This window comes from Medicago sativa, chromosome 2 (assembly GCF_051527215.1).
Source record: "Medicago sativa cultivar Bolivia chromosome 2, Bolivia_mono, whole genome shotgun sequence".
In the NCBI taxonomy this organism is placed as follows: Eukaryota; Viridiplantae; Streptophyta; class Magnoliopsida; order Fabales; family Fabaceae; genus Medicago; species Medicago sativa.
This window is the reverse complement of record NC_140750.1, coordinates 33546672-33572696: the sequence shown is the minus strand read 5'-3', so window position 1 is coordinate 33572696 and position 26025 is coordinate 33546672. Positions and strand designations below refer to the sequence as shown.

The following is a 26025-nucleotide window of genomic DNA, read 5'->3' as shown; positions in this document are numbered from 1 at the left end:
TCTGATCTGATCTTGTCCGAAAAATCTCAGTTTTTTTCTCAATTTTTTTGTCTAAATCTCATTTTTCGGATTGTACAACAGGAGAAGAAAATACTCATTTTAAAGAACACTGGATCTAGATTCAAAAACATAAAAATCCATGACTTAAGTAAAGAGCTTGATTTACTGCTTCTCGCCATATCTACTACTTCTTTGGTTTATTGTCAATTTCTTCATCTTTTCTTTTAAAGTCGTCAAAACTCTCCATCCTCACCATCTATCAGAGCCATCGTTTTTGTGAACTGAGGTTCGATCACCAATGAGTTAGTGTTTTTTTCCCTAATACAAATTTCTACCATCTATGTGCATTTAAATTTCTTATCATTTGTGTTTGTTAATTTACATCTTTTCTTGGTCGCAGATCTGGTGTTTGTGTGAATTTCCACTAATGATCAAGCTTGAATATTTAAGTCTTCTTCAACGATGGAATGATATTGTGAGTATCTTACTTTTTTGATGCATGGATTATGTTTTTTTTTTATTAGATTTGCTTCATCCCGTGTATTTTGAAGAAAAAAAATTGTTGTTGCTAATCATTAATGTATTCAAAAATCTATTCTTCATATCTAAGTGAAAATAAATTTCAATCTAAAACATTAATTTTATAAATTGATTTTTTTGTTTAGGATTCGTTGCATTTTGTTTTTCAACTCATATTGAATTTAAATGTTTCTTAACTTGGGGTTATAAAGTAGAGCATAAAAAATTACTTTACTTTGTCGAAATGGAAAAAGAATATTCTAAAAGGAAATAATGAAAATCATACCAAAACGCAATTAGTTATTAAATTAAAAAGGATGGTGGAAGAATCATTCAAGTCCGTGAGTATGAAATTGAGTGATTGGTCGTAAGAGAGATCTCAAAAAATTGGAGTTACTCACAAATTCAGGAAGAGAAGAGTTTCTTCACCATGTCTCGTCGCTATTTTTCCCCTCTAATATTAACATTGATGAATGAATGAAAGTACGGTTTTTTTATATATAACAATGAAAATATCATTTTTCTTTAATTTTTATTTTATTTAATTAAATATGCTCTATTTATTTAAATGAATTTTTAACTACGGATTATTCATAAGGACAAAAAGTATTTCTAAAAGTAATAATTTATTGATAATATATGTATTGATTAGCACATAAGACAGTATCTTCGGCCATACAAGTGACAGCATCAGGATTCAAGATTTATTTCTTTGAAATATTATGTAGTAGAAGTATGAGCCAGTTCATGCAAAATGGACAACATAAAGATATGTTATTGTAGATGGGTCGAAAATTGGGAGGATAATAAAATTATCATCAGTAACAGGTGTTTCAAATATTGTTGATGTTCTTTACCCTTTAGTTGTAAAATTATTTTTAATTATTTACATTTTGTTTCAAACTTAAGAGGTGTTAAAGGTAGTGATGTCAATTAGATATGTTTTCATATTTATTATGCATATGTCAAATAACAGTCCACCAAGAATGTTATGGTGCAAAGCATGTTCTGGATTTTGCTTCTTGAGTTTGTAGAGTATTCGAAACTTTTAATGTTGAAAGAGTTTGTTTCCTTTGTCTAGTAAAAGGCACGTCAAACCAGTAAAAGACATATCATATAATATTACATATAAAAGAAGTAAATATGATATGTGTTTTACTGGATTGACGTGCCTTTCACTGGACAAAGGCAACACTCTCTTTCAGCATCAGGATTTTCGCGTACTCCACAAATCGTAGAAGTAAAATCCTGAACATTCTTTGCACCATAGCATCCTTGGTCGACCGATATTTGACTACTGCATAATAAACAAGAAAACATATATAATTGATGTAATATCCAGCCTGCTAGTATCGGAATATTACCGGTCAATCGTGCCAGAGAAAATAATTCATGGAAAGTGGTTAATAGTCAATATTTTATGACATGTCAGCATAACACGGGAAAAGTATCCATGTCGTATTTAACACGCTTAAGGCAAGGGCAATTTGGTAATTGCGCGTGAAAGGATATTTATTGGATTGGGACCAAAGAATAACCCATTATTCATTTATTCTTCTCTCTCCAAAAGTTGGAAAAGGCATTTTCTCTCTTCCTCTCCTCTTCTCCATCGATCTCTCTTCTCTCCTCACCTCATCATGTCATCAAATCTTCTTCCTCAAGGTTCATGATTCAAGTTTTGGTTTCCCTATGATTCTACAAGAGGTTAGTAACTTGGATTAAGCTTGTTTTCTCTTCCTCTCCTTTTTAGAAGATATTCAAGCTTAGGGTTTATGGTTTGGTGAAGTGGAAGCTTGAGCTTTGCTTATGTTATGGTTTTATCTCCATGAAGGGAGTGCTATGAAGCTTGGAATGGATTGATCTCAATACTTTCTCTCCTCAAGAGAAGTTCATGAGAAACTAGGGTTTTGGTTAGAAAGCTTTGGGTTGAAATTAAGATGATCAACAAGAGATCATGAAGCTTGAAATTGCAAGGAAACAAAAAGATTAGAGTGGTTTGAACAAGGAAAGCAAAAGAGACCAAGAGCTAGGGTTTTTGGCATGCTTGAGCTTAGGATTTGGGGCTGCTATGTTAACCTTGTCTAGGTGAGTTCCTTAGATAGTTCCCACCCATGGGAATATGTGATTCATGCTTGCAAGAAATATATATTTATTTAGTGTTTATACATAGAAATTATTACCCTATTTGTATGCCATGCTTGCTTGACTTGTGAATACTTGCTAAGTTCATGTTTTACAGGTTTCTAACGATCCTAAGGGTCATATAGCACTTGGAGATGCTTGGTTTGAGGTTTTTAAGTTAAAAATATCCATTTTGAGGTTGCTGGACTGTCACAACTCGCCACGGCGAGCAAATAGCTCGCTAGACGAGCTAGAGGGCCGAACATGGGGTACTGCTCGCCCCCAACTCGTAGTTGCGAGCAGCTACTCGCCACGGCGAGCAACCTTACTCGCGAGGCGAGTGGACAGTGCACAGTGCACTGTTTGCTTGTTTCGCGTATTGTTGGTATGTACCGGCTCAAGTTTTCTTCAAGTAGTCTTTTTATAAATAAACCCCTCAAACCAAGATCCTAATTGTTAAGTTGAAAAGGAGATTTTCTTAAAATAAAGCAAGTATTTGGCAAGTATGTTCAAGCATGGTAAGCGAGAGAATAGTAAGACAAGAATCGGGTAGCAAGATAGTTTTTAAGGAAAGGGAAGAACTAGAGCCTCGGTATAGTTATCGAGAACTAGAATAGTTAGAAAGAAATAGAATGCCATGCATTAGTAATATGCTTGATAAGACGCGAGGTAATGTGAGTGTTATCTTCGCATAGAAGCTAGTGTCATACGAGTATGGCAAGACGTGAATCGATTTCTTATCCATTCACAAAGTAAGTTAAGCAAGCATATAAGTTTACCTCTAGTGGGATCGTTTAAGGATCCGAGGTATAAGAGATAGTATGTATAGATTTAATCTTCATACATGCATAAGACTAAGACTTTCAAGAAGAAAGAGTGTCATGTCTCTTGTTATCCAAATTGGATTCAAGGGATTCCCCAAGGGGAATGGTTAAGCCGCAAGGGAGCCGCATTTCACTAAGTTAAGGTGTCGTGTCTTTTGTATACCTTCCAAGGTTGGGTATAAAAGGTTCTCCAAGGGGAATGGGGTAAGCCGTAAGGGACCCGCACGTTCACTAAGGGAGTCCGGTGCGCTCTTGCTAAGCATATCACCGGTAGTAAGGGATTAGCTTCCGGGGTTACTCCACTCGGGACTAATCCGTAAAAAGAACTCAGATAAGTTGTTTGTTACATGCTAACATAATCAATGAAGCTAACTATGCATATCTATTATACATGTTTATGTTATGTCATAGAGCCTTGACGTAGATCGTCAAGAACAAGTAGAGACTTGGCGTAGTTCGTCAAGAAGTAGTAAAATAGCAAGAATCACTTAGGTGATAAGAGATGATATGTTGTAGATACAACATATTAAGCAAGTAGAAGCAAGTAAAGAAATATATGCCGACGACGATCTTAGGTTACCCCTAATCGTCCGGTTTAGAATCGTGTCATGATAGAGATATTAGAGAGCCTTGATGCTTAGAGTGTACTCTTGGCAATGCGGTTTTAGTTCCCCCTTCACCGCCATGACACATATAGCAGAGAAGCCTATAACAAGTTAAGAATATTAAGACGGCCCTAGCAAGCACCGCCGTCTAAGAAAGCAAGTCCCCACACACGTATAATCAACCGGCAGGTTGTATTGTAGACACGTGGTGACCGTAGGTCTCCCACGTGGTTGCCTATAGCCTAGGGTTAGGTGGAACTCACTGAGACATTATGTCTCATCCCAATCCTTATTTGTTTCAGATATCAGGATGGTTTGGGAAGCTAGTAGCCGGATGGATGTTTCAGCAAGTGTTCGTTCGTACCAGCTGCAGCAGGATATGGATATTCAAGGATGTCTTTATTATATTTTAGAAAAGTTGAGTTATAATCTAATTGTACGAACGCATTTGTTGAATACGATATTCATTCGAAGTTTTTATGTTGTAAATTTTTAATGTATTCAGTACTAAACTAACGCACATGCTAGACTTTCTAGATACGTCTGGTATGGGTGTTACATTTGGTATCAGAGCCTGGTTGATTCAGATCGTGCCTTGGGTCATTAAGTTACAACAAGGGTTGTGGGACCATTGGGTTCCGGGTAAATATTCTAGTTGTCATTGTTAGTTGAGCCTGATCAACTCGATTTAACATTCGACGATTAGGATGGATGCCTGAGAGCTGAATAGGACCCAGGAGGAACGAAGTAAAAGATGAAGTTGCACCGAAGAGAAGAACTCGTAAGGAGTATTAGTAAGAAGTTTGATTGTGCTAATAGGTGGCCGGTGAACTAAGTAGTAGAAATTTGAATTCTTCGGGAATGTAAGGTAATGTTAATAAGGGACGTTTCGACAGCGTTGGGTAAGATGTTGTAGATACATCGTATACCCGTGAGTAAAGAGTTTGGAAATGTCTAAGTATGATCTGAAGTTTTAGTAAGATTTGTTGTTGGAACAAATTTATTGTATAGGAAGGATTTGTGTTCCAGAACGTCAGCGCAAGGCTACAAGATAGTAAGAAGTTGACGTTGTTGACGAAATTAGTAAACTCTCAGGGATAGCGTTATGTGAATGAGGTTATGGACTTGTAAGCTCAGAGTGGACAAGGTTCTAGTGTTCTGAAAGTGCGTTAAGTCGCAATGTAGCGAGGAAGTTACTCGTAGTAGAAGAAGATAAGGATTTAAGCGAAAGTTTATGTCATCAGGACTAAGGCATTGATTTCCGACGAGCCGAGAACTGTATTAAAATAGGTTGATGGTTGTCGTGCAAATATTGTAGAATATTTTATGATGATAGGAATGAATGATATGCATTGGGCTACTTGAGAAACAATAATTTTCATGCAAAGTATAATTATAAGGATATTGAACTAAAAGAAACTCGCCAATAGCGAACCTGGGGGCGAAATTCTATGTTTTTCCGAAAATTGTTAATTCGTCTCTAGGATCTAGAGTGGCTAATGGGGAGTTGTCTTCGCAATCCTTCATGCAACAAAAACCTTTTATGACATCAAGTAATGAATTCATATCACATCCTAAGATTTTCAAAGGAAAAGGCATGAGCAACTATTAACGAAAATCGATACGGTTAAGGTGGCTTTAGAGTTATTGTGTCAAGGGTCGAGAAGGAGCTTAGACTAATAGTTTAGAGGTTCGGTATTTAGAATGGAAGCCGTGGATGAGAAGACTTGAAGAAAGAAGTTAAAGTGGTTCAAAGTTACGAGACATTACAAGGTTCTTGGATTTTGTGGAATGATGACGCATTCCTCGAATCTATGTTTTGATTGATTAACTTGCTAAGACTCGTTATGTTGTTTCATAATGAGGTTACATGATTTTAGAAAGATATATGCGTATGGGTGATTGAAGTTGAGATTTTGAAAATTCAAAAGAAATTTTGCAGGTACCGGTTGTTACGACTCGCGTAGGGTATACTAAACCCACTAGGACTAAGATTTGATGGCACGTATGTGTTGTCAACTCGTCCAGTGAATTTAGAGTAACAACTCGGGCATAGGTTCAGTATATTTTATAAATGGGTATAGTGGAAAACCATCAACGTCAATAACCCATGTGCTAATTTACAAAGTTTTCTTTAAAAGAAAAATTAACGAGCAAGTAATAGTATGATCGAGCAAAACATAGCATGCGAGAATACGAAGGTACAAGATTAGATGCATCAGAAGTCATGTCCGAATGCAAGATGAGTTTATCATGGGAAGTTAGGAAGGACGAATCATGGTAATAGTAAGTAGTAGTAGCAAAGAAGTATACTATGAGTAGAGATTACTCGAGAACAAGTGTAAGTAGGGCATTAATATGTCGAGAAAAGTCTACCTCGAGACTTAATTATACAAGCTAAGGGTAGAGCAAGGTTGCAGAATTTATTGCAACAAAGGAAGTTTTGGGAAGAGTTCTAGAAGATAGTAAAGAAATGAAATACAGAGTGTGAAGTTCACCCATTTCAACGGACTAGAGTATTGGTTAAGGCCAGCCGGTGGGAATCAGAGAAGCGCCGCGGAAATTAACCGGTAAAATTGTGGACGGTGACCATGGAATGTTGCAGTAAGAATCTTCGTGAAGAATATTCGAGTCAGTAATACAGTTTTAGTGAGGAGTACTATGAAACGAACGGGGAGTTCTCGACGTGACAAGTAAGTATTGATACTCACACGGTCAGTGTTGATTAAGGTAGAAGTATAAAGGGAGTATCTTTGCTTAAGTAAGATGAGAAAGACTAGAGTTATCACAAAGAAAGTAATCGGATTGCCTATCTGGTGGTGTTAAATGTGTAGATGAGCTATTGCCTAGTCTGGGAAGAGCATGTGCTATGATAACGGAATAAGATACATGAGGTTTTCACGATGAAGTACATACCCTCCTATATCAAACTTGTTAAATGATAACGATACTTGTTAGAATAGTGTCAAGCTATGAGTATAACTTTCTTAAAGTTAAGATCGGCATCAAGGAACTTGGGAATGAAATTGTTTTAAAAATATGAATTTTAAACATTGATGAAACCGATGAGTTGCGCCGTAAGTGAGCAAGCTCACTTAAGATATGAGGACTTCAAGACCAACTTGTTATAGACAAGTTTGGGGCGAGTTGTAAAACCTTTTTAATAAAATTTAGAGACTCGTCCTGTGGTTTTGAGGTACTATTACAAACTTGATTTCAAAATGAGATTTTCTTTATTCAAGTAAATGTTCGTTCCAAGAACCTATGTACCAAAGTTTAGAAATTTCTTGAAGTAAAGTAATGGATTGGGTATCGTTATTAACTAACAAGAAGCGGTATGTGGAAGTGTGCAAGCATTATGAGGATAGAGTTTTAAAGAGGAAATGGCAATGTTTGTGTGATACCAATATCATACAGGAAGCATGATTTTGTATTCAAGTGTTCAATGCAAGTGCGAAAGGATTTAGTAGAAAGTTTTAAGGGAGAGTGAACCACAATAACTAGTTGTTAAGTTGCCAGGTGAATCGACGTAATGCATTTCGCTTCTTCGTGTAGAGTTAGAAAGGTTTTTGAAGAGCTTTAAAGAGTTAAGAGATTTATATAATCATCAAGATAAGTAACATAAGTAAGAAATATAAACCACAAGATGCGGTAAGAAAGATTATGTATGCATAGTAAGATGTATGCATGATAAGATGTTTCAGATACAAGGAAGCACTGCAGGGCAAACCTGGATTTTCAGTGGGACCCCAGTATAAAGGCAAATCCTGAGTGTTCTAGTTAATGAGAAGTTAATTACATGAATAAGTTATGCTAAGCATTTGAGATATGGAAATTAAGACAACCAGTTCACAAGTAGCAAAAAGTGTGTTTCAAACACAATGTTCTAAGATAGTTCTATGATTTTGAGAAAGATATTAAGGTTGAGGAGATCATATTCATTATGCGAATAAAGAAAGAGGTTAAGTTACGTTTTTTTTTTGATGAGGAAGGTATGCTTCGAACTCTGTGAAGTGAGTATAATTAGACCTTATGTAATTAAAGTTAGAGAAGGTAGGTCGCAGTTGTGAGGATTGGTAGTTGGTTTCTAAATTTCGAGGACGAAATTTTTTTAAGGGGGTAGAATGTAATATCCCGCCTGCTAGTATCGGAATATTACCGGTCAATCGTGCCAGAGAAAATAATTCATGGAAAGTGGTTAATAGTCAATATTTTATGACATGTCAGCATAACACGGGAAAAGTATCGGTGTCGTATTTAACACGCTTAAGGCAAGGGCAATTTGGTAATTGCGTGTGAAAGGATATTTATTGGATTGGGACCAAAGAATATCCCATTATTCCTTTATTCTTCTCTCTCCAAAAGTTGGAAAAGGCATTTTCTCTCTTCCTCTCCTCTTCTCCATCGATCTCTCTTCTCTCCTCACCTCATCATGTCATCAAATCTTCTTCCTCAAGGTTCATGATTCAAGTTTTGGTTTCCCTATGATTCTACAAGAGGTTAGTAACTTGGATTAAGCTTGTTTTCTCTTCCTCTCCTTTTTAGAAGATATTCAAGCTTAGGGTTTATGGTTTGGTGAAGTGGAAGCTTGAGCTTTGCTTATGTTATGGTTTTATCTCCATGAAGGGAGTGCTATGAAGCTTGGAATGGATTGATCTCAATACTTTCTCTCCTCAAGAGAAGTTTATGAGAAACTAGGGTTTTGGTTAGAAAGCTTTGGGTTGAAATTAAGATGATCAACAAGAGATCATGAAGCTTGAAATTGCAAGGAAACAAAAAGATTAGAGTGGTTTGAACAAAGAAAGCAAAAGAGACCAAGAGCTAGGGTTTTTGGCATGCTTGAGCTTAGGATTTGGGGCTGCTATGTTAACCTTGTCTAGGTGAGTTCCTTAGATAGTTCCCACCCTTGGGAATATGTGATTCATGCTTGCAAGAAATATATATTTATTTAGTGTTTATACATAGAAATTATTACCCTATTTGTATGCCATCCTTGCTTGACTTGTGAATACTTGCTAAGTTCATGTTTTACAGGTTTCTAATGATCCTAAGGGTCATATAGCACTTGGAGATGCTTGGTTTGAGGTTTTTAAGTTAAAAATATCCATTTTGAGGTTGCTGGACTGTCACAACTCGCCACGGCGAGCAAATAGCTCGCTTGCCGAGCTAGAGGGCCGAACAGGGGGTACTGCTCGTCACCAACTCGCAGTTGCGAGCAGCTACTTGCCACGGCGAGCAACCTTACTCGCGAGGCAAGTGGACAGTGCACAGTGCACTGTTTGCTTGTTTCGCGTATTGTTGGTATGTCCCGGCTCAAGTTTTCTTCAAGTAGTCTTTTTATAAATAAACCCCTCAAACCAAGATCCTAATTGTTAAGTTGAAAAGGAGATTTTCTTAAAATAAAGCAAGTATTTGGCAAGTATGTTCAAGCATGGTAAGCGAGAGAATAGTAAGACAAGAATCGGGTAGCAAGATAGTTTTTAAGGAAAGGGAAGAACTAGAGCCTCGGTATAGTTATCGAGAACTAGAATAGTTAGAAAGAAATAGAATGCCATGCATTAGTAATATGCTTGATAAGACGCGAGGTAATGTGAGTGTTATCTTCGCATAGAAGCTAGTGTCATACGAGTATGGCAAGACGTGAATCGATTTCTTATCCATTCACAAAGTAAGTTAAGCAAGCATATAAGTTTACCTCTAGTGGGATCGTTTAAGGATCCGAGGTATAAGAGATAGTATGTATAGATTTAATCTTCATACATGCATAAGACTAAGATTTTCAAGAAGAAAGAGTGTCATGTCTCTTGTTATCCAAATTGGATTCAAGGGGTTCCCCAAGGGGAATGGTTAAGCCGCAAGGGAGCCGCATTTCACTAAGTTAAGGTGTCGTGTCTTTTGTATACCTTCCAAGGTTGGGTACAAAAGGTTCTCCAAGGGGAATGGGGTAAGCCGTAAGGGACCCGCACGTTCACTAAGGGAGTCCGGTGCGCTCTTGCTAAGCATATCACCGGTAGTAAGGGATTAGCTTCCGGGGTTACTTCACTAAGGACTAATCCGTAAAATGAACTCAGATAAGTTGTTTGTTACATGCTAACATAATCAATGAAGCTAACTATGCATATCTATTATACATGTTTATGTTATGTCATAGAGCCTTGACGTAGATCGTCAAGAACAAGTAGAGACTTGGCGTAGTTCATCAAGAAGTAGTAAAATAGCAAGAATCACTTAGGTGATAAGAGATGATATGTTGTAGATACAACATATTAAGCAAGTAGAAGCAAGTAAAGAAAGATATGCCGACGAAGATCTTAGGTTACCCCTAATCGTCCGGTTTAGAATCGTGTCATGATAGAGATATAAGAGAGCCTTGATGCTTAGAGTGTACTCTTGGCAATGCGGTTTTAGTTCCCCCTTCACCGCCATGACACGTATAGAAGAGAAGCCTATAACAAGTTAAGAATATTAAGACGGCCCTAGCAAGCACCACCGTCTAAGAAAGCAAGTCCCCACACACGTATAATCAGCTGGTAGGTTGTATTGTAGACACGTGGTGACCGTAGGTTTCCCCCGTGGTTGCCTATAGCCTAGGGTTAGGTGGAACTCACTGAGACATTATGTCTCATCCCAATCCTTATTTGTTTCAGATATCAGGATGGTTTGGGAAGCTAGTAGCCGGATGGATGTTTCAGCAAGTGTTCGTTCGTACCAGCTGCAGCAGGATATGGATATTCAAGGATGTCTTTATTATATTTTAGAAAAGTTGAGTTATAATCTTATTGTACGAACGCATTTGTTGAATACGATATTCATTCGAAGTTTTTATGTTGTAAATTTTTAATGTATCCAGTACTAAACTAACGCACATGCTAGACTTTCTAGATACGTCTGGTATGGGTGTTACAATTGACATCACTACCTTTAACACCTCGTAAATTTGAAAAAAAATGTCAATAAACAAAAATAAATATATCTTCAATTAAAGGGTAAAGATTTTCAAACAATAATTGAAACACCTGTTACTGATTATAATTATATCCTCCCAATTTTCGACCCATCTACAATTACCACATCTTTATGTCGACCATTTTGCATGAACTGTCTGATACTTCTCTGTCATAATAAGTAAAAGTATTATGTTTTTATATTGTAATATCCCTCTAAAAAAATAGAATTTGAGAAATCATTTAATTGATATGTTTTTATATTGTAATATCCTCATTTTTATCATTGACTTTTTTCTTTTACCTGATCGTTGACTATTTTTATTTTTAAGACCTTTCTTTAAGGGGCTATTTTTTTTACCAGAATGTTGACTATTATTTTTTTTGGGAACTTATTCATTGATTCCAAATAACAACTTTATAAATGGGTTTATTTGGGCTTAAACGGTCGAGCCCGGTTTTATTAAATCCAAAACCGACGTACCCGAAACAGACAGAAGAACCAACTAAGCCCAATTTTTTTGTTACATGCAGGCCCAAAACTAAAAGTCCAGTCCAATTGAATTATCCAACATACATAGCCCTAGAAACCCTAGAAACTAAAAACATGAACTCACCACCACACCTCCATTGTCTCTCTCTACATCTCAATAGCCGCCACACTCAGCAGTTCTCACACACAAAAAACTCAACAATACAACACTCACCACACCTTCATCATCTATGTCTGTTTCTCTGATCTCATCTTGTCCGAAAGTCTAAGTTTTTTGTCTAAATCTCACTTTTCGGATTTGTACAGCAGGAGAAGAAAAAACTCAGTTGTAAGACTACTGGATCTAGATTCAAAAACATAAAAATCCAAGACTTAAGTAAAGAGCTTGATTTACTGCTTCTCCCCATATCTACTACTTCTATGGTTTATTGTCAATTTCTTCATCTTTTCTTTCAGAGTCGTCAAAACTCTCCATCCTCACCATCTATCAGAGCCATCATGTTTGTGAACTAAGGTTCGATCACCAGTGAGTTAGTGTTATTTTCCCCCAAAACAAATTTCTACCATCTCTGTGCATTTAAATTTCTTATCATTTGCGTTTGTTAATTTACATATTTTCTTGGTTTGCATATCTGGTGTTTGTGTTAATTTCCACTAACGTTCAAGACTGAATATTTAAGTCTTCTTCAACAATGGAATGATATTGTGAGTATCTTACTTTTTTGATGCATGGATTATGTTTTTTTTGTGATTAGATTTGCTTCAATCAGTGTATTTTAAAAATATTATTGTTGTTGTTAACCATTAATGTATTCAAAAATCTATTCTGCGTATCTAAGTGAAAATTAATTTCAATTTAAAACATTGATTTTATAAATTGATTTTCTTTGTTTAGGATTCGTTGCATTTTGTTTTTCAACTCATATTGAATTTACTTATTATGTAAGAGAAGTATGAGCTAGTTCATGCAAAATGGTCAACATAAAGATGCGTTATTTGTAGATGGGTCGAAAATTGGGAGGATAATAAAATTATCATCAGTAACTGGTGTTTCAAATATTGTTGATGTTCTTTACCCTTTAGTTGTAGAATTATTTTTAATTATTTACATTTTGTTTCAAACTTATGAGGTGTTAAAGGTAGTGATGTCAATTAGATATATTTTTTTATTTATTATGCATATGTCAAATAAAAGTCCACCAAGAATGCTATGGCGCAAAGCATGTTCAGGATTTTACTTCTTGAGTTTGTAGAGCATTCGATACTTCTAATGTTGAAAGAGTTTGTCCCCTTTGTCCAGTAAAATACACGCCAAACCTGTAAAAGACATATCATATTATACATATAAAAGAAGTAAGATATGATATGTCTTTTACTGAATTGATGTGACTTTCACTGGACAAAGGCAACACTCTCTTTCAACATCAGGAGTTTCGCATACTCTACAAATCCTAAAAGTAAAATCCTGAACATGCTTTGCACCATAGCATTCTTGATGGACCCATATTTGACTACTGCATAATAAACAAGAAAACATATATATTTGCCATCACTACCTTTAACACCTCTTAAATTTGAAAAAAATGTCAATAAATAAAAATAAATAATTCTACAACTAAAGGATAAAGATTTTCAAACAATAATTGAAACACCTGTTACTGATGATAATTATATTATCCTCCCAATTTACGACCCATCTACAATTACCACATCTTTCTGTCGACCATTTTGCATGAACTGTCTGATACTTCTCTGTCATAATAAGTAAAAGTATTATGTTTTTATATTGTAATATCCCCCTAAAAAAATAGAATTTGAGAAATCATTTAATTGATTTGTTTTTATATTGTAATATCCTCATTTTTATCATTGACTTTTTTCTTTTACCTGGTCGTTGACTATTTTTATTTTTTAAGACCTTTTTGTAAGGGGGTATTTTTTTTACCAGAATGTTGACTATTATTTTTTTTGCAACTTATTCATTGATTCCAAATAACTACTTTATAAATCAAATTCTTTTATATTTTTTTGAAAACAAATCATGATAATTATTGATTAAAAAATCATTCTAACAATGTGTAAAGGAAAATGGGTTTGTCTGGGCTTAAACGGTCGAGCCCGGTTTTATTAAATTCAAAACCAACGTACCCGAAACAGACAGAAGATCCAACTAAGCCCAATTTTTTTGTTACTTGCATGCCCAAAACTAAAAGTCCAGTCCAATTGAATTATCGAACATACATAGCCCTAGAAACCCTAGAAACTGGAAACATGAACTCACCACCACACCTCCATTTTCTCTATCTACATCTCAATAGCCGCCACACTCAGCATTTCTCACACACAAAAAAGTCAGAAATACAACACTCACCACACCTTGATTATCTATGTCTGATTCTCTAATCTCATCTTGTCCGAAAAATCTCAGTTTTTTTGTCTAAATCTCACTTTTCGGATTGTACAACAGGAGAAGAAAAAACTCAGTTGTAAGAATACTGGATCTAGATTCAAAAACATAAAAATCCATGACTTAAGTAAAGGGCTTGATTTACTGCTTCTCACCATATCTACTACTTCTATGGTTTATTGTCAATTTCTTCATCTTTTCTTTCAGAGTCGTCAAAACTCTCCATCCTCACCATCTATCAGAGCCATCATGTTTGTGAACTAAGGTTCGATCACCAGTGAGTTAGTGTTTTTTTCCCCAAAACAAATTTCTACCATCTCTGTGCATTTAAATTTCTTATCATTTGCGTTTGTTAATTTACATATTTTCTTGGTTGCAGATCTGGTGTTTGTGTGAATTTCCACTAACGTTCAAGCCTGAATATTTACGTCTTCTTCAACGATGGAATGATATTGTGAGTATCTTACTTTTTTGATGCATGGATTATGTTTTTTAGTGATTAGATTTGCTTCAATCAGTGTATTTTAAAAATATTATTGTTGTTGTTAACCATTAATGTATTCAAAAATCTATTCTTCGTATCTAAGTGAAAATTAATTTCAATCTAAAACATTAATTTTATAAATTGATTTTCTTTGTTTAGGATTCTTTGCATTTTGTTTTTCAACTCATATTGAATTTACTTATTATGTAAGAGAAGTATGAGCTAGTTCATGCAAAATGATCAACATAAAGATATGTTATTTGTATATGGGTCGAAAATTGGGAGGATAATAAAATTATCATCAGTAACAGGTGTTTCAAATATTGTTGATGTTCTTTACCCTTTAGTTGTAGAATTATTTTTAATTATTCACATTTTGTTTCAAACTTACGAGGTGTTAAAGGTAGTGATGTCAATTAGATATATTTTCTTATTTATTATGCATATGTCAAATAACAGTCCACCAAGAATGCTATGGCGCAAAGCATGTTCAGGATTTTACTTCTTGAGTTTGTAGAGTATTCGAAACTTCTAATGTTGAAAGAGTTTGTCACCTTTGTCCAATAAAAGACACATCAAACCAGTAAAAGACATATCATATTATACATATAAAAGAAGTAAGATATGATATGTCTTTTACTCAATTGACGTGACTTTCACTGGACATAGGCAACACTCTCTTTCAACATCAGGAGTTTCGCACACTCTACAAATCCTAAAAGTAAAATCCTGAACATGCTTTGCACCATAGCATTCTTGGTGGACCCATATTTGACTACTGCATAATAAACAAGAAAACATATATATTTGCCATTACTACCTTTCACACCTCGTAAATTTGAAAAAAATGTCAATAATCAAAAATAAATAATTCTACAACTAAATGGTAAAGATTTTCAAATAATGATTGAAACACCTGTTAATGATGATAATTATATTATCCTCCCAATTTTCGACCCATCTACAATTACCATATCTTCCTATTTACCATTTTGCATGAACTGTCTGATACTTCTCTATCATAATAAGTAAAAGTATTATGTTTTTATATTGTAATATCCCCCTGAAAAAACACATATCGATAATAAATCATTTAATTGATATGTTTTTATATTGTAATATCCTCATTTTTATCATTGACTTTTGTCTTTGCCCTGATCGTTGAGTATTTTTATTTTTTGAGAACTTTCTTTAAGGGGGTATTTTTTTTACCAAAACGTTGACTACTTTTTTTGGGGAACTTATTCATTGACTACTAATAACTACTTTATAAATCTCATTCTTTTATTTTTTTGAAAACAAATCATGATAATTATTGATTAAAAAATCATTCTAACAATATGTAAGGGTAAATGGGTTTGTCTGGGCTTAAACGGTCGAGCCCAGTTTTATTAAATCCAAAACCGACGTACCCGAAACAGACAGAAGATCCAACTAAGCCCAATTTTTTTGTTACTTGCAGGCCCAAAACTAAAAGTCCAGTCCAATTGAATTATCCAACATACATAGCCCTAGAAACCCTAGAAACTAGAAACATGAACTCACCACCACACCTCCATTGTCTCTCTCTACATCTCAATAGCCGCCACACTCAGCAGTTCTCCCACACAAAAATCTCAGCAATACAACACTCACCACAACTTCATCATCTATGTCTGACTCTCTGATCTCATCTTGTCCGAAAAATCTTAGTTTTTTGTCTAAATCTCACTTTTCGGATTGTACCACAGGAGAAGAAAAAACTCAATTGTAAAGATACTAGATCTAGATTCAAAAACAAAAAAATCCATGACTTAAGTAAAGAGTTTGAATTACTGCTTCTCCCCATATCTACTACTTCTATGGTTTATTGTCAATTTCTTCATCTTTTCTTTCAGAGTCGTCAAAACTCTCAATCCTCGCCATCTATCAGAGCCATCATGTTTGTGAACTAAGGTTCGATCACCAGTGAGTTAGTGATTTTTTCCCGAAAAAAAATTTCTACCATCTCTGAGCATTTAAATTTCTTTTCATTTGCGTTTGTTAATTTACATATTTTCTTGGTTGCAGATCTGGTGTTTGTGTGAATTTCCACTAACGTTCAAGCCTGAATATTTAAGTCTTCTTCAACGATGGAATGAAATTGTGAGTATCTTACTTTTTTGATGCATGGATTATGTTTTTTTGTGATTAGATTTGCTTCAATCAGTGTATTTTAAAAATATTATTGTTGTTGTTATCCATTAATGTATTCAAAAATCTATTCTTCGTATCTAAGTGAATATTAATTTCAATCTAAAACATTAATTTTATAAATTGATTTTCTTTGTTTAGGATTCTTTGCATTTTGTTTTTCAACTCATATTCAATTTACTTATTATGTAAGAGAAGTATGACCTAGTTCATGCAAAATGGTCAACATAAAGATGTTATATTTGTAGATGGGTCGAAAATTGGGAGGATAATAAAATTATCATCAGTAACAGGTGTTTCAAATATTGTTGATGTTCTTTACCCTTTAGTTGTAGAATTATTTTTAATTATTCACATTTTGTTTCAAACTTACGAGGTGTTAAAGGTAGTGATGTCAATTAGATATATTTTCTTATTTATTATGCATATGTCAAATAACAGTCCACCAAGAATGCTATGGCGCAAAGCATGTTCAGGATTTTACTTCTTGAGTTTGTAGAGTATTCGAAACTTCTAATGTTGAAAGAGTTTGTCGCCTTTGTCCAGTAAAAGACATATCATATTATACATATAAAAGAAGTAAGATATGATATGAATTGACGTGACTTTCACTGGACAAAGGCAACACTCTCTTTCAACATCAGGAGTTTCGCACACTCTACAAATCCTAAAAGTAAAATCCTGAACATGCTTTGCACCATAGCATTCTTGGTGGACCCATATTTGACTACTGCATAATAAACAAGAAAACATATATATTTGCCATTACTACCTTTAACACCTCGTAAATTTGAAAAAAATGTCAATAATCAAAAATAAATAATTCTACAAGTAAATGGTAAAGATTTTCAAATAATGATTGAAACACCTGTTAATGATGATAATTATATTATCCTCCCAATTTTCGACCCATCTACAATTACCATATCTTCCTATTGACCATTTTGCATGAACTGTCTGATACTTCTCTATCATAATAAGTAAAAGTATTATGTTTTTATATTGTAATATCCCCCTAAAAAAACACATATTGATAATAAATCATTTAATTGATATGTTTTTATATTGTAATATCCTCATTTTTATCATTGACTTTTGTCTTTGCCCTGATCGTTGAGTATTTTTATTTTTTGAGAACTTTCTTTAAGGGGGTATTTTTTTTACCAGAACGTTGACTACTTTTTTTGGGGAACTTATTCATTGACTACTAATAACTACTTTATAAATCTCATTCTTTTATTTTTTTGAAAACAAATCATGATAATTATTGATTAAAAAATCATTCTAACAATATGTAAGGGTAAATGGGTTTGTCTGGGCTTAAACGGTCGAGCCCAGTTTTATTAAATCCAAAACCGACGTACCCGAAACAGACAGAAGATCCAACTAAGCCCAATTTTTTTGTTACTTGCAGGCCCAAAACTAAAAGTCCAGTCCAATTGAATTATCCAACATACATAGCCCTAGAAACCCTAGAAACTAGAAACATGAACTCACCACCACACCTCCATTGTCTCTCTCTACATCTCAATAGCCGCCACACTCAGCAGTTCTCCCACACAAAAATCTCAGCAATACAACACTCACCACAACTTCATCATCTATGTCTGACTCTCTGATCTCATCTTGTCCGAAAAATCTTAGTTTTTTGTCTAAATCTCACTTTTCGGATTGTACCACAGGAGAAGAAAAAACTCAATTGTAAAGATACTAGATCTAGATTCAAAAACAAAAAAATCCATGACTTAAGTAAAGAGTTTGAATTACTGCTTCTCCCCATATCTACTACTTCTATGGTTTATTGTCAATTTCTTCATCTTTTCTTTCAGAGTCGTCAAAACTCTCAATCCTCACCATCTATCAGAGCCATCATGTTTGTGAACTAAGGTTCGATCACCAGTGAGTTAGTGATTTTTTTCCCGAAAACAAATTTCTACCATCTCTGTGCATTTAAATTTCTTTTCATTTGCGTTTGTTAATTTACATATTTTCTTGGTTGCAGATCTGGTGTTTGTGTGAATTTCCACTAACGTTCAATCCTGAATATTTAAGTCTTCTTCAACGATGGAATGAAATTGTGAGTATCTTACTTTTTTGATGCATGGATTATGTTTTTTTGTGATTAGATTTGCTTCAATCAGTGTATTTTAAAAATATTATTGTTGTTGTTATCCATTAATGTATTCAAAAATCTATTCTTCGTATCTAAGTGAATATTAATTTCAATCTAAAACATTAATTTTATAAATTGATTTTCTTTGTTTAGGATTCTTTGCATTTTGTTTTTCAACTCATATTCAATTTACTTATTATGTAAGAGAAGTATGACCTAGTTCATGCAAAATGGTCAACATAAAGATGTTATATTTGTAGATGGGTCGAAAATTGGGAGGATAATAAAATTATCATCAGTAACAGGTGTTTCAAATATTGTTGATGTTCTTTACCCTTTAGTTGTAGAATTATTTTTAATTATTCACATTTTGTTTCAAACTTACGAGGTGTTAAAGGTAGTGATGTCAATTAGATATATTTTCTTATTTATTATGCATATGTCAAATAACAGTCCACCAAGAATGCTATGGCGCAAAGCATGTTCAGGATTTTACTTCTTGAGTTTGTAGAGTATTCGAAACTTCTAATGTTGAAAGAGTTTGTCGCCTTTGTCCAGTAAAAGACATATCATATTATACATATAAAAGAAGTAAGAAATGATATGAATTGACGTGACTTTCACTGGACAAAGGCAACACTCTCTTTCAACATCAGGAGTTTCGCACACTCTACAAATCCTAAAAGAAAAATCCTGAACATGCTTTGCACCATAGCATTCTTGGTGGACCCATATTTGACTACTGCATAATAAACAAGAAAACATATATATTTGCCATTACTACCTTTAACACCTCGTAAATTTGAAAAAAATGTCAATAATCAAAAATAAATAATTCTACAAGTAAATGGTAAAGATTTTCAAATAATGATTGAAACACCTGTTAATGATGATAATTATATTATCCTCCCAATTTTCGACCCATCTACAATTACCATATCTTCCTATTGACCATTTTGCATGAACTGTCTGATACTTCTCTATCATAATAAGTAAAAGTATTATGTTTTTATATTGTAATATCCCCCTAAAAAAACACATATTGATAATAAATCATTTAATTGATATGTTTTTATATTGCAATATCCTCATTTTTATCATTGACTTTTGTCTTTACCCTGATCGTTGACTATTTTTATTTTTTGAGAACTTTCTTTAAGGGGGTATTTTTTTTACCAGAACGTTGACTACTTTTTTTGGGGAACTTATTCATTGACTACTAATAACTACTTTATAAATCTCATTCTTTTATTTTTTTTGAAAACAAGTCATGATAATTATTGATTAAAAAATCATTCTAACAATGTGTAAGGGTAAATGGGTTTGTCTGGGCTTAAACGGTCGAGCCCGGTTTTATTAAATTCAAAACCGACGTACCCGAAACAGACAGAAGATCCAACTAAGCCCAATTTTTTTGTTACTTGCATGCCCAAAACTAAAAGTCCAGTCCAATTGAATTATCGAACATACATAGCCCTAGAAACCCTAGAAACTAGAAACATGAACTCACCACCACACCTCCATTTTCTCTATCTACATCTCAATAGCCGCCACACTCAGCAGTTCTCACACACAAAAAAGTCAGCAATACAACACTCACCACACCTTCATTATCTATGTCTGATTCTCTAATCTCATCTTGTCCGAAAAATCTCATTTTTTTTGTCTAAATCTCACTTTTCGGATTGTACAACAGGAGAAGAAAAAACTCAATTGTAAGAATACTGGATCTAGATTGAAAAACATAAAAATCCATGACTTAAGTAAAGGGCTTGATTTACTGCTTCTCACCATATCTACTACTTCTATGGTTTATTGTCAATTTCTTCATCTTTTCTTTCAGAGTCGTCAAAACTCTCCATCCTCACCATCTATCAGAGCCATCATGTTTGTGAACTAAGGTTCAATCACCAGTGAGTTACTGTTTTTTTCCCCAAAACAAATTTCTACCATCTCTGTGCATTTATATTTCTTATCATTTGCGTTTGTTAATTTACATATTTTCATGGTTGCAGATCTGGTGTTTATGTGAATTTCCACTAACGTTCAAGCCTGAATATTTACGTCTTCTTCAACGATGGAATGATATTGTGAGTATCTTACTTTTTTGATGCATGGATTATGTTTTTTAGTGATTAGATTTGCTTCAATCATTAATGTATTTTAAAAATATTATTGTTGTTGTTAACCATTAATGTATTCAAAAATCTATTCTTCGTATCTAAGTGAAAATTAATTTCAATCTAAAACATTAATTTTATAAATTGATTTTCTTTGTTTTGGATTCTTTGCATTTTGTTTTTCAACTCATATTGAATTTACTTATTATGTAAGAGAAGTATGAGCTAGTTCATGCAAAATGATCAACATAAAGATGTGTTATTTGTAGATGGGTCGAAAATTGGGAGGATAATAAAATTATCATCAGTAACAGGTGTTTCAAATATTGTTGATGTTCTTTACCCTTTAGTTGTAGAATTATTTTTAATTATTTACATTTTGTTTCAAACTTACGAGGTGTTAAAGGTAGTGATGTCAATTAGATATATTTTCTTATTTATTATGCATATGTCAAATAACAGTCCACCAAGAATGCTATGGCGCAAAGCATGTTCAGGATTTTACTTCTTGAGTTTGTAGAGTATTCGAAACTTCTAATGTTGAAAGAGTTTGTCACCTTTGTCCAGTAAAAGACACATCAAACCAGTAAAAGACATATCATATTATACATATAAAAGAAGTTGTAACACCCATACTAGACGTATCTAGAAAGTCTAGCATGTGCATTAGTTTAGTACTGGATACATTAAAAATTTACAACATAAAAACTTCGAATGAATTTAATATACAACAAAAGCGTTCGTACAATAATATTACAACTCAGCTTTTCTAAAGAATAATAAATGCATCCCTTGAAATCCACATCATCCAGCAGCGGGTACGAACGAACTCTTGTCGCAACATCCATTCGGCTACTAGCTTGCTAAACCATCCTGATATCTGAAACAAATAAGGATTGGGATGAGACATAATGTCTCAGTGAGTTCCACCTAACCCTAGGCTATAGGCAACCTCGGGGGAAACCTACGGTCACCAAGTGTCTACAATACAACCTGACGGTTGATTATACGTGTGTGGGGACTTGCTTTCTTAGACGGGGGTGCTTGCTAGGGCCGTCTTAATATTCTTAACTTGTTATAGGCTTCTTTGCTATACGTGTCATGGCGGTGAAGGGGGAACTAAAACCGCATTGCCAAGAGTACACTCTAAGCATCAAGGCTCTCTTATATCTCTATCATGACACGATTCTAAACCGGACGATTAGGGGTAACCTAAGATCGTCGTCGGCATATCTTTATTTACTTGCTTCTACTTGCTTAATATGTTGTATCTACAACATATCATCTCTTATCACCTAAGTGATTCTTGCTATTTTACTACTTCTTGACGAACTACGCCAAGTCTCTACTTGTTCTTGACGATCTACGTCAAGGCTCTATGACATAACATAAACATGTATAATAGATATGCATAGTTAACTTCATTGATTATGTTAGCGTGTAACAAACAACTTATCTGAGTTCATTTTACGGATTAGTCCCGAGTGGAGTAACCCCGGAAGATAATCCCTTACTACCGGTGATATGCTTAGCAAGAGCGCACCGGACTCCCTTAGTGAACGTGCGGGTCCCTTACGGCTTACCCCATTCCCCTTGGAGAACCTTTTGTACCCAACCTTGGAAGGAATACAAAAGACACGACACCTTAACTTAGTGAAATGCGGCTCCCTTGCGGCTTAACCATTCCCCTTGGGGAACCCCTTGAATCCAATTTGGATAACAAGAGACATGACACTCTTTCTTTCTTAAAAGTCTTAGTCTTATGCATGAAAATTAACTTAAACATGCTAACTCTTTACCTTGGATCCCTAGACGATCCCACTAGAGGTAACTATATGCTTGCTCAACTTACTTCGTGAATGGATATAAAATCGATTCACGTCTTGCCATACTCGTATGGCACATAACTTCTATGCGAAGATAATAATCTATATCACCTCGCATCTTAACAAGTATAATACTAATGCAAAGCATTCTATTCTTTCTAACTACTCTAGTTCTCGATAACTATATCGAGGCTCTAGTTCTTTCCCTTCCTTAAGGATTAACTTGCTACCCGGTACATGACCTAATTCTCTCAATTTCCATGCCTTGCTAACTATGCCAAATACTTGCTTCTTATCAAGAAAAACCTTATTTAAAATTAGCTAATAGGATCTTGGTTTGAGGGGTTCATTTCATAAAAGACTGCTCGAAGAAAACTTAAGCCGGAACCTGCCATCATTACGCGAAACAAGCAAACAGTGCAAGTGCACTGTCTACTCGCCTCGCGAGTGAGCTTGCTCGCCATGGCGAGTAACTGCTCGCAGCTGCGAGTTGAAGGCGAGCAGACACCCATGTTCGGATTTCTAGCTCGCCTTGCGAGCAATCTGCTCGCAGTGGCGAGTAATGACAGTCCAGCACCTGCAAAATTGGTATGTTTGACCCAAAAACCTCAAAACCAAGTATCTCTATGCATATTAAGACTCTAGAGGTCATAGAAAACTTGTAAAACATTTGAATGGCAAGTATTTACATATATGGCAAGCATGACATGAAAAGGGGTACTTATACTCTAAGTATAAACCCTATAAATCATTTCTCTACTTACAAGTCATAAACACATGAATCCAAGGTAGGAACACTATCTAAGGAACTCACCTAAACAAGATTTGCACATGTAGCCCAAGCTTCAAGCATCACTTTCACTTCATGCCTCAAAACCCTAGCTTTTGATCCTTTTGTTTTCTTTGTTCAAGCCACCTCATTTTTTGTTGTTTTCTTGCAATCCCAAGCATCATCATCCTTGCTAGCTCATCTTTATTCCAACTCAAAGCTTCCTCTTTACCAAATAACAAACCCTAGCTTCTTGGTTCAACCAACCACTAAAATTTCTAGTCAATCCATAGTTGATTATTGCTTACTAAGTTGTTAACAATCCATGCTTGGTTCACTCTTAAATTCTTGGAAGAATTGTTCTTTCAAAGGAGAGAGATGGAATAAGCTTCATGAGAAAGAAGAAGAAATTCAACCCAAAACCAAGCTTACACAACCTTGTGGTAATATGGGAGGTAAAGGAGGAAATCTTGTCATGGAAGAAGAAGAAATTTGGAAAGATTGTTGGAGAGGAGAGGAGAGAATGACGTGAGGGAAGAGAAGAGAGAGAAGGAGGAGAATTCTTCCAACTTAGAGAGAGAAAAGGATAAGGGAAATGAGATATTTTCCACCAAAAACATATAAATAATCTTTTTCGTAAAATTACAATTATGCCCTTGCCTCAAGCGTGTTTAAAACGACTCCGATACTTTTCCCGCGTTATGCTGACATGTCATAAAATATTTCCATCACACTTATCTTCCATGAATTTAATTCCTCTGACACGATCGACTGGTAATATTCTGATACTGACAGGAGGGATATTACATTCTACCCCCCTTAAATAAATTTCGTCCTCGAAATTTAGAAATCCTCTACCAATCATCGTAACTGAGACTTGTCTTCCTAGTTCTCCGTCAAATAATGTCCGATCATTATCATTTAAAAAGGTTGAAGCATACTTTACTTATCAAGACATGTAACTCATCTTCTTCCTTAATCCGCATAAAAACGACTATGATCTCTTCTAACTTATTATCTTTCTCAATCACAGAACTATCTCAGAACATAGTGATTGTTCTTACCTCCGCCACTTGAGAATTGGTTGTCTTGAATTCATAACTTAAAATTATTCCATCTAGTATCGTTATCATTTAACAAGTTTGGTATAGGAAGGTATGTACTTCATCAACTTAGCATATACTCTTCTAGACTTTCGACATCATCGATTAGGCAATCCGTTTACTTCATTAGTGGTAATTCTAGTCTTCTTTGTCTTGCTTAAGTGAAGATACATTTCTTATACTTTTAGCTTAATCACCACTGACCGTATAAGCATCAATACTTACTTGTTACATCGAGAATTCCTCGTTCATTCATAGTACTCCTCACTAAAACTGTATTACCGACTCAAATATTCTTCACGAAAATTCTTACTAAAACATTCCATGTTCCATGGTCACCTTCCACAACTTTACTGATAAATTCCGCGGCGCTACTCTGATTCCCACCGGTTGGCTTCAACCAATACTCTAGTCCGTTGTAATGGGTGAACTTCACACTCTGTATTTCATTTCTTTACTATCTTCTAGAACTCTTCCCAAAACTTCCTTTGTTGCAATAAATTCTGCATCCTTGCTCTACCCTTAGCTTGTATAATTAAGTTTCGAGGTAGACTTTTCTCTCGACATATTAATGCCCCACTTACACTTGTTCTCGAGTAATCTCTACTCATAGTATACTTCTCTGCTACTACTACTTACTATTTCCATGATAAACTCATCTTGCATTCGGGCATGACTTCCCATACATCTAATCTTGTACCTTTGTATTCTCGCATGCTATGTTTTGCTCGATAATACTATTACTTGCTCGTTAATTTTCCTCTTAAAGAAAACTTTATAAATTAGCACATGGGTCATTGACGTTGACGATTCTTTACTATTAAAACATATACTAAACCAAGGCCCCATTTGTTACTCTAAAATCACAGAATAAGTTGATAACACTCATGTGTCATCAAATCTTGATTCTAGTGAGTTTAGCTCACTCTACGTGAGTCGCAACAAATCGGCACCTACAAAAATTTAAATTTCGAAAATGTCGACTTCAATCACCCATATGCATATATCTTTCTAAAATCTTATAAACTTTACGTTTTAACATCGTAACGAGCCTTAGCAAGTCAATTAAACAAAACATAGATTCGAGGAATACTCTTAGTTCCACACAACGTGAACCTTGTGATTTCACACCATTTAACATCTTGCTTCAAGCCTTCTCATCTGTGATGTCCATTCCATATACCGGAACCTTTAAACTCTTAGGCTAAGCGCATTCTTGACTCTTGATACATTAACTTCCCAAGTTACCTTAAACTGAACCGACTTCGTTAATGGTTGCCCATGCCTTTTCCTATGGGAACCTTAGAATGTGATATGCATTTGTTACTTGATGCCATAAAATGGTTTTCGTTGCATGAAAAATATTATGAAAACAACCCTCCAATAGTCAACGAAACCCTGGAGATGAATTAACGGTTTTCATGAAATAGGAAATCTCATTCCAGGTTTGCTATTGGCGAGTTTCTTCAGTTCAATTCTCTAGAAAAATACTTTACATACAATTATCATTTCTCGAGTAATCCAA

At 34.7% G+C, this 26025-nt stretch overlaps 1 long non-coding RNA gene across 1 annotated transcript; it reads left to right on the top strand.

The window, feature by feature from the left end:
• Window positions 1–8194: 8194 nt before the first annotated feature.
• On the top strand, window positions 8195–10894 carry LOC146946391 (uncharacterized). The gene is made up of 2 exons (XR_015028244.1): window positions 8195–8949; window positions 10717–10894. It is a non-coding gene; the product is annotated as an uncharacterized LOC146946391 (long non-coding RNA).
• The last annotated feature ends 15131 nt before the right edge of the window (window positions 10895–26025 follow it).